This window comes from Emys orbicularis, chromosome 1 (assembly GCF_028017835.1).
Source record: "Emys orbicularis isolate rEmyOrb1 chromosome 1, rEmyOrb1.hap1, whole genome shotgun sequence".
NCBI classification, from domain to species: Eukaryota; Metazoa; Chordata; order Testudines; family Emydidae; genus Emys; species Emys orbicularis.
The window spans coordinates 18,914,230-18,929,529 of NC_088683.1; the positions used below are offsets into that span (position 1 = coordinate 18,914,230).

At 43.5% G+C, this 15,300-nt stretch overlaps 1 pseudogene; it reads right to left on the reverse strand.

Annotated features, from left to right (window-relative positions):
• Window positions 1-13,347: 13,347 nt before the first annotated feature.
• Window positions 13,348-13,950, reverse strand: LOC135895431 (5'-deoxynucleotidase HDDC2-like; annotated as a pseudogene).
• Between the last annotated feature and the right edge of the window lie 1,350 nt (window positions 13,951-15,300).

Here is a 15,300-nt window from a genome sequence, read left to right on the forward strand (position 1 = left end):
CACCCTGTCACAGCATTTCATAAATGGAAGATGTTTAAATGGGGTGGGCAAGGGATCAAGGTTTACAGTCTTACCAAGTATCTCAAAGATCTAGAGCCTGATGTATTGGTGTAAATCAGGAATAAGTCTAATTAAGTCTATAATGGGTTATACTGGCCCTTTGAGAGTAGAGGTGGGCAGAAGACCGACTCCCAGGGAGTTGGAATGAACAAAGGGGCAGGAAATGGCCTGGTAGTGGAAGAGAGGAAGTGGTCCTGGGAAATTAGGAGTTGGATTGGGGAAAACCCAAGGGCATCATTCCTTTAAGGGACAGGGATCAGAGCCCCTAGAGTAAGGTGGGGCAGAGTTCCCTTCTCTCCTAGCCAGTTGTGAGGAGCTCTCTGGAAGAGGGCAGTATATAGACTGTCCTCACCCTCAGAACAGGGGAGACACTGCCAGAGAAAGAAGCCAGAGCCAAAAGGCTAAACTCCATGGAGAGACAGCTATGAGATGTGACACTGGGAAAAGCAGGCTGTGGCAGGGGAAGATCTCTGTGGAGCTGGCAGAAGAGCCAGAGGTAAGTGTGAACCTTTAGACTGCAGTGATGGATTTCATTGGTGGGACTGTTTGGAATGGTTTACAGAGGGATGATAGGTCTGTGGTGAGACCATAAGGGGCCCTGAAGAGGGAGAACAGAGGGAGGCCACTCAAAGGGAAATCTGGCCTCAAGGGACTGCTCAGGAAGCAGCAGTCCTGTTACAAAGTCAATGGGAGTTGGTGTAAAATCAGTGGGAGAGGAAAATTAGGCCTCTAGGCCTCATATGCAAAAGCACATTACCTTGGATCTTGGCAAATCCATCATTTCTCTTGCACTCACATGCCTAGCAGAGAGTTTGCTGGTAAATGCATGCTGGCCTGAAGAACTGCTCCGTGGGGCTCGAAAGTTTGTCTCTCTCACCAACAGAAGTTGGTCCAATAAAACATATTACTTCACCCTCCGTGCACACAAACTGGTATTTGTGAGGTTAAAATTGAGTCCCGTTTGCTGGAGGTATCTCTTCTCTCTAAATCAGGCACAGTATCTGGTTGATACTCTATACTTGACCAGATGTCGAATTCAAGTTGATTAGCTTAGCAGCCATATCTAGGCGAGCGAGAAGTAGCCTGGCTGAGTAAGTGGCGATCATAAAATTAATGACCTGTCGGTGCCAGCTCTACTGCCTTAAAACTGCATTAGCAATTACCCTTCTGAAATATTAAAGAAAACAGTTACCGTTCTAACACAAGATACCATTATAAGATGATTCAGAGGATGAAAGCATAACTAATTATAGACCGAATTTTGCAGGAGATGTGTTGTTAGGACTGCAGACAATATTTAAAGGCATGTGTGGGCAGTTACAAAGTACTTCCAGAAACCTGAACACAGACATTTGCTGATTATAAAATTGGTAAGTCTTTGAAGAGCAGAAGTAACATGTTAGCCATGTCCTTTCCTCCAATGACATGACTACACTGTCACTCTTAGCTGCTAATAGGATTCCAGATACAAAGCACTTTAATCCATCGCTAACACCCAACATAATATAAATTCTGGGTCTTGGAGCAGCTGTAGTGAAGTGGTGCCCTGCTAGAACTGCTGTTGTGGGCGGCTGTTTGCAGTTAGTGCCGTTTGATCTCTCTATAGCTATAGAGATATATACTAGAGAGAGTTATAATATCTATAAAATGACTGTTTCCCCACTCCAAGCACACAGGTTTTTTTAAGGGTATAAAATTCTGTTGTTACAGATGATGTTAATGGCTTTTCCTATAACGAATCATTTTTGTTTACAAAGCTAATAAAAGGCAAAAATAATCATGTTAATTAAGGCAAAGGAGATGACAGTGGAGATCACTTGCATTCATTAACAGGGGACAGAATGAGCTGTTCGGACCAGTTCTGCATATGGACTGACATGTAGCTGCATCACTCTAAGAGGAGCCCTAGAGGGAATTGTGGCTCAGGGTATGTCTACACTGCAATTACAAACCCGCAGCTGGCCTGTGCCAGCTGACTCGGGCTTGTGCAGCTCAGGCTAAGGGGCTATTTAACTGCAGTGTAGACGTTCAGGCTTGGGCTGCAGCCTGAGCCCTGGGAACTTCTTGCTACACAGGGTCCTAAAACCCAGGCTCCAGCCCGTGCCCAAGCATCTACGCTACAATTGAACAGCTCCTTAGCCCAAGCCTAGTCAGCTATCATGGGCCAGCCATGGTTGCCTAATTTCAGTATAGACCAGGGATCGGCAACCTTTGGCACGCGGCCCGTCAGGGAAATCCGTTGGCGGGCTGGGACAGTTTGTTTACCTGCAGCGTCCACAGGTTCGGCCGATCGCAGCTCTCACTGGCCGCGGTTCACAATTCCAGGCCAACGGGGGCTGCGGGAAGCGGCGGCCAGCACATCCCTCGGCCCACGCCGCTTCCCACAGCCCCCATTGGCCTGGAACGGCGAACCACAGCCAGTGGGAGCTGCGATCGGCCGAACCTGTGGACGCTGCAGGTAAACAAACCGTCCCGGCCAGCCAAGCGGATTTCCCTGATGGGTCGCGTGCCAAAGGTTGCCGATCCCTAGTATAGACATACCCTCAGAGTCACCACATCTACCCTGCTTCCCCCTCTTGGATGTAAGTTGCAACACTTGACTTCCCCAGATCTGGCCAGTTCTGCCCATCCCTACCTGCCCAGGGGCAGGAGGGCAGATCAGGCATCCATACAGCTCCTGCCTCCCTCCACACCTGAGCTGGGATGCAGATAGATCCAGTGTGACTGCATAGGATCAGGACGCAACCTTGCCCTCTATTATGATTAACACAAAGCCATAGATGTAGAGCTAGACAAAATTTTTCAACCAAAGCTCATTTTTAGTGAAAAATGCAGAGTTGGCGACAGTGAAACGTTTAACAAATTTGTGCCAATTTCACCGAATTGTTTGTCAAAAAACCAAAAAGCAAATTAACCCCCCTCATAACATTTCAGTTCATCATTTTTGAAACAAAATCTTTTTTTTTTTTTTTCCAAAATTCAAAGCTTATCTTAATTTACCTTAATGTCTTTGGAGTCTAGAAATCCATTTGGATATCTCCACAAGAGCATCTTTTCTGTGAATTTTTTTTTTAAAAAGACTTCCTTTGTTTTTAGACCATGATGGTGATACAAGGAGAATAACTTTTCTAATGGTATTTTCAATTGTTACTTACAGCTTCCCCTAACACCACTAAATCTAATGTAATTTGCTTCTGAGGCATCTATTAGTATAATAGCTACACATGCAAGATGGAGAATCATGCTTGTGGAAAGGCCTTTCAAGGGAACTGTGAACTTTTTGTGCTCCAGGGTTCAAGAGTGCAAATCAGGGGTCATGCTGTGACTTCAGATTCTCACTTGCAGTTCCTGTTGGCCCTTATCTAACCCCACAACATAGCCCTAAGGTGCAGCTACCATCCTGAGCTCCACTGGCTCAGAGGTCCCTTTGACACTTCTGAACCAGTGCAGGTCCTCTGAACAAGTCAGCCGGATGGAATAAAGATTAAGATGCACAGTGTGGGGGAATGACAGCATACCGCAGTATTTTGGAGCAGGCGTTTGGATATTGCGCTAAACCGCTGGTTTCTCCAGCTACAGGAAATTTGCAATTGCCATGACAACAACAAGAACTTTCATGTGGCCTGAACAGATATCTTGGTGACTCATAGACTAATCTGGAAGCTTAACACGACTGCCTTTGAAGCAAGACTTTTAGCATTTTTAAAATAGGGATTCTGCTTCAGCCAACTGAGAAATGCAATTATGAATGCCTTGTTTACATTTTCTGTATTATTTATTTGTTCTCTCTATATCTGGCAGAATAGGTTTAAAAAAAATCAAATCAAATCTCGCCTTCTGGTATTCTCTTTCAACAGTCACCTACATTGCTGTTTAATTCTGGTCAGAAGAAATTTTAAGAGGCACATTTCTCAGTGGCATTGTCTAAGATTCAAAGCAAGCAATCCTCCGTTAGTTGGCTGTTTGCCACGGCAACTTCTCTGATCCAGATTGCATTTATTAATATTCACTGCTGTGGTTCTCAAGCCTCTGCTTGGGAAACAAAAGTGTTAGAGAGAGGTTGAAAGTGTTATGAGAGACAAAAGCTACATAATGAAGGGCAAAACTGCTCTAAACTACCAGCCAAATGTTCTCTATAATAGCAAAGGACTGACACGGTTGTATTTCCCATGTAATACCTTCAGCACTTCACAGGCTCAAGTACTATCATTTCATTTCAGTTGCAGCAAGTGGTTAGTAGAAACTCTAAACAGGACAAAGCTTTTGCTTTGTCTGGTAGTGTAAATTTTGACAAATAGGGGAAGAGGCTCCGAGATGGACCACTAAAGTCTGCCTTCTTATCAGAATTTCCACTGCCAAGCACATTCAGAGAAGACTTCAGTGTTACATGTACGGAAGCTATTTTATTTCTCCATGTTTTATCATTCACATGATTGATCTTACTCAAATGTCTTCCCTTTCCCTCAACTCACTGTCACCATCATCTTTGGATCCAGGGGCATGTGTACCTTGATAGGCCAGGTTTCCAGAAGACCATAGATCAAATCAAGATTGGATGTATTTCTAGAAGATATCTGTTGCTCAAGCAGAAGTTAATAGGCATGAAGCAGGAATTATTGGGTAAAGTTCTTTAGCATGGGTTATGCAGGAGGTCAGATGATCATAATGGTGTCTTCTGGTCTTAAAATCTAGGAATAGATATTGGAGGTGGGTCTTATAGTCACATAATCTTGTTGCTAACATAAAATTATTCCCCCTGCCAATACAAGATTATTACTCTCCAATGCTTCTGTCCATTAAAGGCCAGGCAGCATACCCAGAAGTACCCTGGCGCGTCTAGGACACATGTTCTACCAAAAAGGAACCAAGGTGATACTTACAACAAATTTTTGGTCAGCAAGTTAGTTTTGTTCTCTGTTTCCCTATGAACCTTGGCACCAATGGCGAGATTTTCAAAAGACCTCCGCTCCTAGTTAGGCACCTCAATGAAATGGGATGATTTTCAAAAGCTGAGAGCACCCAACAACTCCCACAGAGAAGAACAGGAGCAGCCGGAAACTGAGCTCTTTTAAAAATCTGGCCATCAATGGCAATGTAACAAAGTATGTTACAAGGATGAGTCACAGCAGGCTGGATACATCTAATAATGTATTTCACACTAAAAGAGTCCACAGGAATCCTTTGCAGAGGACTCTTTTGCTACGAACATGAATATTCCCATTAGAGGTGCAATGAATAATCTTAAAAACCCAAATCTGATTGCATTGGGAGTCTGGGGCAATCTTTAAGAGGAGCCTGGGGCAGAAGTCCAGGCCTACAGGCCTGTGTGAGAGAGGGAAAAAAGAGAGTTTACATAGACTTTTAACTCATTTCAAAACCAAAACAGCCTCAAATAGCTGGAAAAAAAAGTATCCCAGTTGTTGAGCCCTAACACATTTAGATAGGGGGCACCATCCAGAAACACAGGCCTTTATCATCATAATGGTATTTAATATGATACATGAAATATTATCTGTGCCCTGGAAAGCTTCCTTTCATTTTCCAGCCTGATTAGCAAACAAAGAGGTTCCAGTAAGTAGCAGCTTTAAGCATCCTACCCAAAGCTCTGAACTTTGAAGATTTGCACATCATCAATAAGAAGCCTGACAGATTTTGGCCTTGTCTACGCGAGACCTTGATTTTTAGACTACTGCACCATAGCTACCAGGTTGCAACTCCACTGGTTGTAGCAATGGTGGGAATTTCAGTGTACACTAAGCGCCAGCAGCCACTGGGATTTTAGCCACTGTGTTGCCTAACGCCTGCTCTGAGCAAGGGTTAGATGACATGGTTAAAAAGCCAAGCAACCGGTTTGTTCTATCTGTGTAGCTACCTATGGTACCTGTAAGGCCCCCCATTATTGTAGTCCTGAGTGCCTCACTATCTTTAATGTACTCATCCTCAAAAAAAAAAAAAAACCTGTGAGATAGGGCAGTGCTATGATCTCCATTTTACAGAGAGGGAAATCTGGCAAAGAGAGGCTAAGTGACTTGCCCAAAATTATACAGAAAGTCTGCGGCAGAACAAGGACTTAAAGCCAGGTGTCCGAAATCTAAGGTTAGCCCCTTAACTACTAGAAAACCTCTCTTCTCTATTAGCAGAGTCATTGTTGCTACTACAGGCAGGCTACAATGGTGGTAGCAACAGTGGAAAATTTAAAGAAAAATAATGCTATGTAAACACAATCTTTGAGAACTTCAGGCACCAAATCAAACAAAACCAGCTTACTCACCTAGACGGGTTTCCCCTCTTCTCTTTCAGCTCTAAATTTCACGAGCCACATGATTATTCCCTTCATGTCAATGTATTGCAATAATCAAGAGAGTGACATGAAGGAAACTGACAAGTGAGGAAAAAATCTGGAACCATTTGATTAAAAACAATCAATAACACAGTCAGACAGAACCTAGTAGGTGGGAAGCATAGACGGCTTAGGGTGGAATAATGAAAAAGACCAGATAAACAAAAGCAGAATAGTCATCCTTCTCCTCTCACATGGCTGGAGGCAGATAGAATAATCAGGACATGATTGTGGTTTCAAAGTAAATGCAATAACTCTGCCGAATATTGCAATCCATAGCTTGCTGACCCCTGACTCTGTAATGATTACCATGCTCCTCTCCTGTGTATAGTAATCTTCTGCCCCTGATTCAGTGGGATTCAAACAGGCAATACAATGAAACTGAACCCTTTAGCCCAGCTCAGAAAAACTAATAAAGAGGTGATTTTTATTTATTTATTTATTTATTTTTTAAAGGAGTAAATGCATTCTGCCGCACATTAACCTGCTGACACCTTTTGTTAAGGGATAGGAAGGTCAGGGTATCCTAAATCCTTTCACAGGATTTGTTTCTGCAAGTCATCTTGAAAATACTGGGGCTATATTGCATTACTGGGTCACAGACCCCTTACTGGTTAGGTGCAAAAATGCACATGCCCAGGATATTGAGCAATTGCACCCGTTATTTAATATACATGAGGCTGATTCTTAAATCCAAGTTCATATCTAGCTATCAGAGTAGCCACCTCCCTAATTCACTGGCTCTGAAATGTCTATACAGGAATATGTAGTTAATATCTTAGGCCTTGTCTACACTAAAAAGTAGCTTTTAACTATACTGACCTGAGGAAGAGCTCTGTGGACCTCAAAAGCTTGTGTCTCTCACCAAGAGAAGTTTGTCCAATAAAAGGCCAGGTCTACACTACCGCGGTAGTTCGACAGCTGGCAATCGAACTTCCGGGTTCGATTTATCGCGTCTGGTCTGGACGCGATATATCGATCCCGGAAGCGCTCGCCGTCGACTGCGGTACTCCAGCTCGGCGAGAGGAGTACCGCGGAGTCGACGGGGAGCCTGCCTGCCGCGTGTGGACCGCGTCTGAACCGCGGTAAGTTCGAACTAAGGTATGTCGACTTCAGCTACGTTATTCACGTAGCTGAAGTTGCGTACCTTAGTTCGAATTTGGGGGTTAGTGTAGACCAGGCCAAAGATATTACCTCCCCCTCCTTGTCTCCTTAACTATACCGGTATAGTTAAGTGATACAGCTCCCCAGGTGCGGATGCAGTTATATCATTTAAAAGATGCTTTATACTGGAATAGCTATTCCCAGTATAAGGGGAAAAAGCTACAAAGGTACATGGCCATGCATTTATACTGGTATAACCATGTCTGAATTGGGGTTTGTACTGATACCTATATTGGCAAAAAAATCACACCCCTAAGTGACATAGTTATACTGGTACAACTTTCAAGTGGCGTTGGCTATATCTATTGGAAGGCTGCTTTAAGACTTTGGCTTAGTTCTGCTTTAACCATTTGATTGAGGGGTTTAAGGGATTCAGCAAGGTAACAAACACATGCCTAACTTTAAGCACATGAATAGTTCTTCAAACTTACTAGGCATGTGCCTAAGTACCTTGCTGAATTGGGGCCTAAATGAGAATGTGAAGTAAAGCTGACTGCTTGCTGGTTTTTCTAGACACTAAGGGTACGTCTACACTACCCGCCGGATCGGCGGGTAGCGTAGATGCAATAAATCGATCCCCGATTGCTCTCCCGTCAACTGCTGAACTCCAGCTCGTCGAGAGGCGGAAGCAAAGTCTACGGGGGAGTGGCGGCCGTCGATCCCGCGCCACGAGGTCGCGAAGTAAGTAATTCTAAGTCGATCTAAGATACGTCGACTTCAGCTACGCTATTCTCGTAGCTGAAGTTGCGTATCTTAGATCGATTTCCCCCCCCCCCCCCAGTGTAGACCAGGCCTAAGGCCTAGTCTACACTAGAAAGGGTTTGCCAATAAGCTATATCGGCAAACCCTCCTAATGGAAACATAGCTTATGCCAGCAGAAAAATGTTTTTTTCTGGTAAAACTTATACCGATTGCCTGAGCAAAATAAACTATACCAGCAAAAGCACTTTTATGCTGATATGACTGCAGCTACACTAGGGCTTTTGCCAGGATAGAAATGGTGTAAAACAAAAACCACACCCCTAACCGACATTACTAGACCAGCAAGACCAGCAAAAGTTTCTACAGTGTGACCTGGTCTACACAGGGGGGGGGGGGGGGGGGGGAGAGGATCGATCTAAGATGCGCAACTTCAGCTACAAGAATAGCGTAGTTGAAGTCAACGTATCTTAGATCGACTTAGAATTCCTTACTTCGTGTCCTCGCGGCACGGGATCGACGGCCGCCGCTCCCCCGTCGACTTTGCTTCCGCCTCTCGCCGAGCTGGAGTTCAGCAGTCGACGGGAGAGCGATCGGGGATTGATTGATCGCGTCTACACTACACGCTATAAATCGATCCCCGATAGATCGATCGCTAGCCGCCGATCCGGCGGGTAGTGTAGACATACTCTGTAGACCTGGCCTAACTTCTCCTTGACCACGCTGCGCTAGAAATAGACACACACACAATGCCCAACATCACGTTGCCATGTGAGAAATTTCTACAGGCAGCAAAGCAGCAATCCGTCAACGGGTCAAGTCCTGTCCACATCAGTCCCACAAACCAAATCTTCCCACATCCACAGGGTCAAGCCAATATCCTCTGAGTCCATTCTATCCAAAAGATGTGCTATAACCTTGCACCATCTGCTAAAAATTACATGTGCCTTCATCACAGAGGGCGTATGACTCAGAGACAGTTTATTAATTGGCGTTACTATTTTCCCCAACAGTCACTAAAGTTTCCCCCCTGTTTCTACTGTCAGCCAGATGAATTTTAACTGAATTCAGCCACACACATATTCCTCCAGCCGTCTGCGACAAAAGAGAAGCTGACTCAACTTTTATGAATCCCCAACACAGCCACATACCAGAGATACATAAAAACCTTTGGCACAGTATAAAATGTATAGGAACCCTTTTAATGCAGGATGCATCACAGCAAACCCTTGATTTGACTAACCGTTTGATATTTTCATGTAGCCATTACAGCTAACTGGATTCGTAAGTCACATTCCCTTCATGTCTGTAGCTTTAAAAGGGGAGCATTCACATTGCAGCTAAACCGTTAGTATAAATTTCTGTAGAGGAAAATCTTTGATGAAGGGAATCAGGAATGCTTCACAAACCAAGGAAAGAAGAGTGAACTAAGTACCCCCAAATGCAGGTGTTGATGATGGACAAGATTTGCACTCAAGGATAGAGAGGCATTTCAGTTTTTTGTTCTGTTTGTACCGCACCTAACAGAATGGGGTCCTAGTCCATGAGTACGGCTCCTAGGCACTAGAGTAATACAAATAAAGGATAATAATAGTGTGGTACTATATAGAGGTCTAACTAGGAGTAATAGGATAAAATTGAGAAGATATAGGCTGAATATTAAGGAAAGCTTTCTGACCGTGAGCATTATTAGGCCAAAGTTAACCAAATGTTTGAAAGTTGAGCTTCCACTTAAGAAAATGAAACCAATCCAGTCCTCCACCACTGCAGTCTCATCATGTATTGTTAAAAGCCTACTCAGATTATACAGTTTCATGGAATCATAGAATATCAGGTTTGGAAGGGACCTCAGGAAGTCATCTAGTCCAACCCCCTGCTCAAAGCAGGACCAATCCCCAGACAGATTTTTGCCCCAAATTGCCCCCTCAAGGATTGAACTCACAACCCTGGGTTTAGCAGGCCAATGCTCAAACCACTGAGTTTTCCCTCCCCCCTGGAAGCGCTATATACACAAAGGTGCCACAAGTACTCCTCATTCTTTTTGCTAATACAGACTAACACGGCTACCACTCTGAACCCTATATGGGGTCTCAGAATCATAGAATATCAGGGTTGGAAGGGACCTCAGGAGGTCATCCAGTCCAACCTCCTGTGATACTTCATCATGTGATACTTCTCCTTTCTTACATGCTTGGATGAGCAGCGACATAGTTAACAAAGTGCTGACATTTAAAATATCACTGGCATCTCAGTTAGCACCCATTGAAATGAACAAGGCAGTTCGTACCACAGATCTATTGTCTCAGGCTCTCTGCAAATTCAGGCAGATATTAGTGTATTGGCTAAACTTTGGTCACATTTTGAAGGTTTTTGCCATAACTATAGCAGCTAGAGACATACTTAAACAAAGAGAAAGCTGAGACCCTGGAGAACAATGAAGAGATCTATCCATGTCCCCTATCTTCCACCCCTCTGTAAGTCCTTCATCCTTTCCAGGGGGTGGCACATCCCATACATTGGGAAACACCACATCAGGCTGTGGAAGTGGAATATCTCCCAGATAAAGTAACGGAAGCCCCAACTCTCAATTCATTTAGTATTAGATGATAGACCAGACTATAAAAGTTACCATAGAGAACAAGCCCACCTTGATACGGGAGTGGACTTCATAATCTAACATGTCTTTGCCATCTTGCTAACTTCTCTTGTATGACAGAATCCCCAGAACAGCAATATGGAATACAGAAAAGTTGAAGTCCACACCCATATCAAGCTTGCGTGCCAATAAGACCCCTTTGTATATTTTAATGCTGGCAATAACATAACACATTTTCTAATCAAGGTTGCCTTGCATGCCAGGTGTTCCATTCTGGAGTGCACTCTGTGGTTTCTTGCACTCTGGTGCCTCCATAAATACTGCAGCTCATAACCGCCACATATGGATCTACACAATAAAAATTAAGACACTTTATGTGAAGCTTTGAAAGCTTTTCCTACGGGGAATTTTATTCCTATTTAGACTGGCAGAACTAGAATTAAAACTAGCAAAGCTCAAGTAGAATGAGAGACAGAGTCAAGTGAAGAGGAGAGGAAAAAACACCTTTTACAACAGAGAGGCCTGTCTGATCTGCTGTCAAGGGGAAAAGGGGAAAAAAAGGTTCTGGGCCATTAGGATTCTTCCAGCCACATCTTCTTGGAGATCAAATGGGGATCACAAGTTGTCATTCATTAATGTACAACATAAAGCGAGCAGCACTGCAAACAGAGAAGTGAAAAAGAGGACTAACATGGCCTGAAAATAGATAAAAGAAGCTACTTGATGGCTGTTCCCTGAATGTGATGAGTGTATAACTAGAACTGGGTGAAATGTTGTTCGGTGAAAAATGCAGATTCACCGACACTGAACTGCTTCACAGATTCATGCTACTTGGCTGAATTATTCGAGTTGAAAACAATAGAAATTTAATAATCAACATTTCATTTAGAATTTTTTTGAAACTAAAGGTTTCAATTTTTTGGTTTGAAACAACTTTCTGGTTGCAAATTTTCCTTTAATTGTATTTTTTTTTGAAAAATGGATGAAATCAAAATAGGTCATTCAACCCCAAATGAAATTTTTTTTAAGTTCACTTGGCTAGCATTTGTGAAAACTTTCATTTTTGGTCTTACTCAAGACAATTTTTTTGTTTTGCTTATCAAAACAGCCAAAGAACCAAAAAAAAAACAAAAAAAAACCCCACCAGCTATTTGCATAGCTCTATGTATAACCACCTGTGTACCGCACCTTTAAAATGTTGAGGCATTTCCTGCTTGCTGCACGTGCAGCTGTAGGGAAGCTGCTATTTCTTGTTTAACATAAGAACATAAGAACGGCCATATTGGGTCAGACCAAAGGTCCATCCAGCCCAGTATCCTGTCTACCGACAGTGGCCAATGCCAGGTGCCCCAGAGGGAGTGAACCTAACAGGTAATGATCAAGTGATCTCTCTCCTGCCATCCATCTCCACCCTCTGACAAACAGAGGCTAGGGACACCATTTCTTACCCATCCTGGCTAATAGCCATTAATGGACTTAACCTCCATGAATTTATCTAGTTCTCTTTTAAACCCTGTTATAGTCCTAGCCTTCACAACCTCCTCAGGCAAGGAGTTCCACAGGTTGACACTGTGCTGTGTGAAGAAGAATTTCCTTTTATTTGTTTTAAACCTGCTGCCCATTAATTTCATTTGGTGGCCCCTAATTCTTATATTATGGGAACAAGTAAATAACTTTTCCTTATTCACTTTCTCCACACCACTCATGATTTTATATACCTCTATCATATCCCCCCTTAGTCTCCTCTTTTCCAAGCTGAAAAGTCCTAGCCTCTTTAATCTCTCCTCATATGGGACCCGTTCCAAACCCCTAATCATTTTAGTTGCCCTTCTCTGAACCTTTTCTAATGCCAGTTTCATTTCACAGGCACAGCATTGCAGAGTAAACCATTCTCTCCAGTGAGACTTTATATTTGTTCTTTCTTTCTTTGTTGTTTTCCTTAAACTGAAATAAGAATAACCTGGATTAAGAAGCATATGGTAAATTGGAAACTGTGTTAAAATCACTGTAAGTTAGAAGGGCATTCCTAGTCCCGTTTGCATGCTAGTGGAGGAAGCAGAGAAGTGTGCAATCTAAGGGCATATCGTCACTAGAAATGCTACAGCAACACAGCTGCAGCTACTGCTGCAGTGCTGTATTGTAAACACTACAGCAATGGAAGGGGTTTTTCCTGTCACAGCAGGAAATCTGCACCTCTCTGAGAGGTGGTACCTAGGTCACGGAAGAATTCTTCCATCAACCTAGTGATGTCTATGCCGGAGCTTAGGTTGGCTTAATTACATCACACGGATATAGTTAAGCTCTCCTAACTTTGTAGTGTAGACTAGCCTTAGGTCTTGAGCATCACTCTGGAGCGGGGTGAGTTGAGATGTGCCTCTCTGCTGTAGGGGGCAGTCTGCTCTCTCTTCCTCTGCAATTGGCTGTTTGTTTGTTTTTTGTTTGTTTTTAAATAAATATTTTATTTTAGCTACAGAAGTGTTAAAATGCCTCAAGAGTGTGGCTCACTTGCTGTAGCAGCTATTTTTGTATTTCTTTCTGTATTAATGGAAGACACAAGTTGGACTACTTCTGAGTGATTAAATTTTCCTGAAGTTGAATCATAAAAGTCCTGCAGTCTTCCAGGCATTTTTTCCAACTCTTCATACTCAGACGCTTGGAGTATCATCTCACACTGATCCAGCTCTTTTACAAATCTGGCTTCTGCTATAGACTGATGTTCATATTCTTCCCAGAGTTCATAGATTTCTTTTCTCAGGTCCCCTGATAGCAGCTGGGTCAAATGTTTCATAGCTGCCTCCTCTCGCTGATGTTTCTCCTCTTTGGAGATGTTATCTGCAGGTGCTATATCTCCAACAATGCATTCAGCCATATCATGAACCAGAGCTAGTCGTACCCATCTGTCTTTATTAAGTTGTTTATCTTCAGTTACCAAAGCCACGACTGCCATCCCGTACATATGATCCGATATACTCTCTGGTTTCTCTACATTCCTGTACACCCAGCCTGTTCATGGTACTCTCTTGAGTTGCCCCACCAGCCTCAGAAACTGCAGCAGGCTCCCGGCGGCGCCACCCAGCGGGCCCACAGCCATGGGGCTGCCGGCGGAGCGGGCCGAGAAAGAAGCAGCGGGGCATGCTAGATTTCTTGGTTCCAAGAAATAAAGTAGTGTTATGTTTGTTTTGTTTCTAACTCTCTGTGTGCGTTTGCTGGGACTATAAAGTGCGTGTCTTGCTCTTAAAATTTTGGAAAAAACAACACTCCAGGAGAATATAATTAATTAATATTGGTCAATAACTTGGCAGCACCTACAGGCCTCAGTCATGATCAGGCCCCCACAGTACTGGCTCCTGTACAAACAGAGGAACAGGCCCTGCCCGGAAGAGCTCACAATCTAACAGACTATCATGTTATTAGAAGGACAGTGATGGCTAATGATCTCAAGAAGTCATTCGCTTCCTAAGTGCTGCGTTATTTATTCAGTTTATTTAAAAAACAAAAAACTCAATATTTTCAAAGGCTGAGATTTGTTTATTATTGAAGAGCTACATGTTCTAATACGTCCATTGACACCGACGGAAAATGTGAATGCTGCACACAATCCACAGGGCAGCATTCAAAATCTGAGCACAGTGAATTTATGTTAACAGCCAATTTGGGAGCAAGGAAAGTGTCAGAGAGACAATTGTGATATTCAGCTAGCTGGTTTTCCCTATAGGCAGACAGCATCTGTTTTACTCAGTCTACTCCTTCCTCCTCCACAGCACCCCCACTTCCAAGACCTTGGATCCCAGCTCCATGCCGTCCCTGTGTCTGTGCTGGTGTCTACTCCCTCCCCATATCCTCTTTCCATACCCATTTCAAGTCTCCATCCCCTCTGCATTTCTCTCCCTACCCCAGCAGTCTCCCACTCTCCTCATCCACTCATGCCTTCCACTCCCAACACGCTTCTGGCTCAGCCCTGCTGCTAAAACACCACAACCTGGAGCTTGCAGCATGTTAGTTCACGGGCTAGATTCTGAGTTGGTGTCCACTGACTTCAGAATGATTCCTTACCCTAGAAAGGGAAGCAAAAGCTCGCTACAGGCCCAAGAAGATTAGAGCTCTCCTTTGCCACAAAGCCTACAAACCACTTGACAAAGGCTAGGCAGGTGGTGTGCGGAGACCACAGCCTGTTCTGATGACCAATATTGTCTCATTGTTTCCTTGTATTCCCCCATCTGTCAGTATCCATCTGTTGTCCCTTTTCTTGTCTTTGATTGCAAGCTCTTTTGTGAAGATGCTGGTTTTTCTGTTCTGTGTTTGTACAGCGCTTAGCACAATGGGGTCCTTGGCCCTGACTAGGGCTACAGTAATAAAAAATACAGAATATTTTACATGTATAGATTCCCTTTCATCCAAAGATATCAAAGCACTGTAAAAATGTTATAAAACCAAGTAGGAC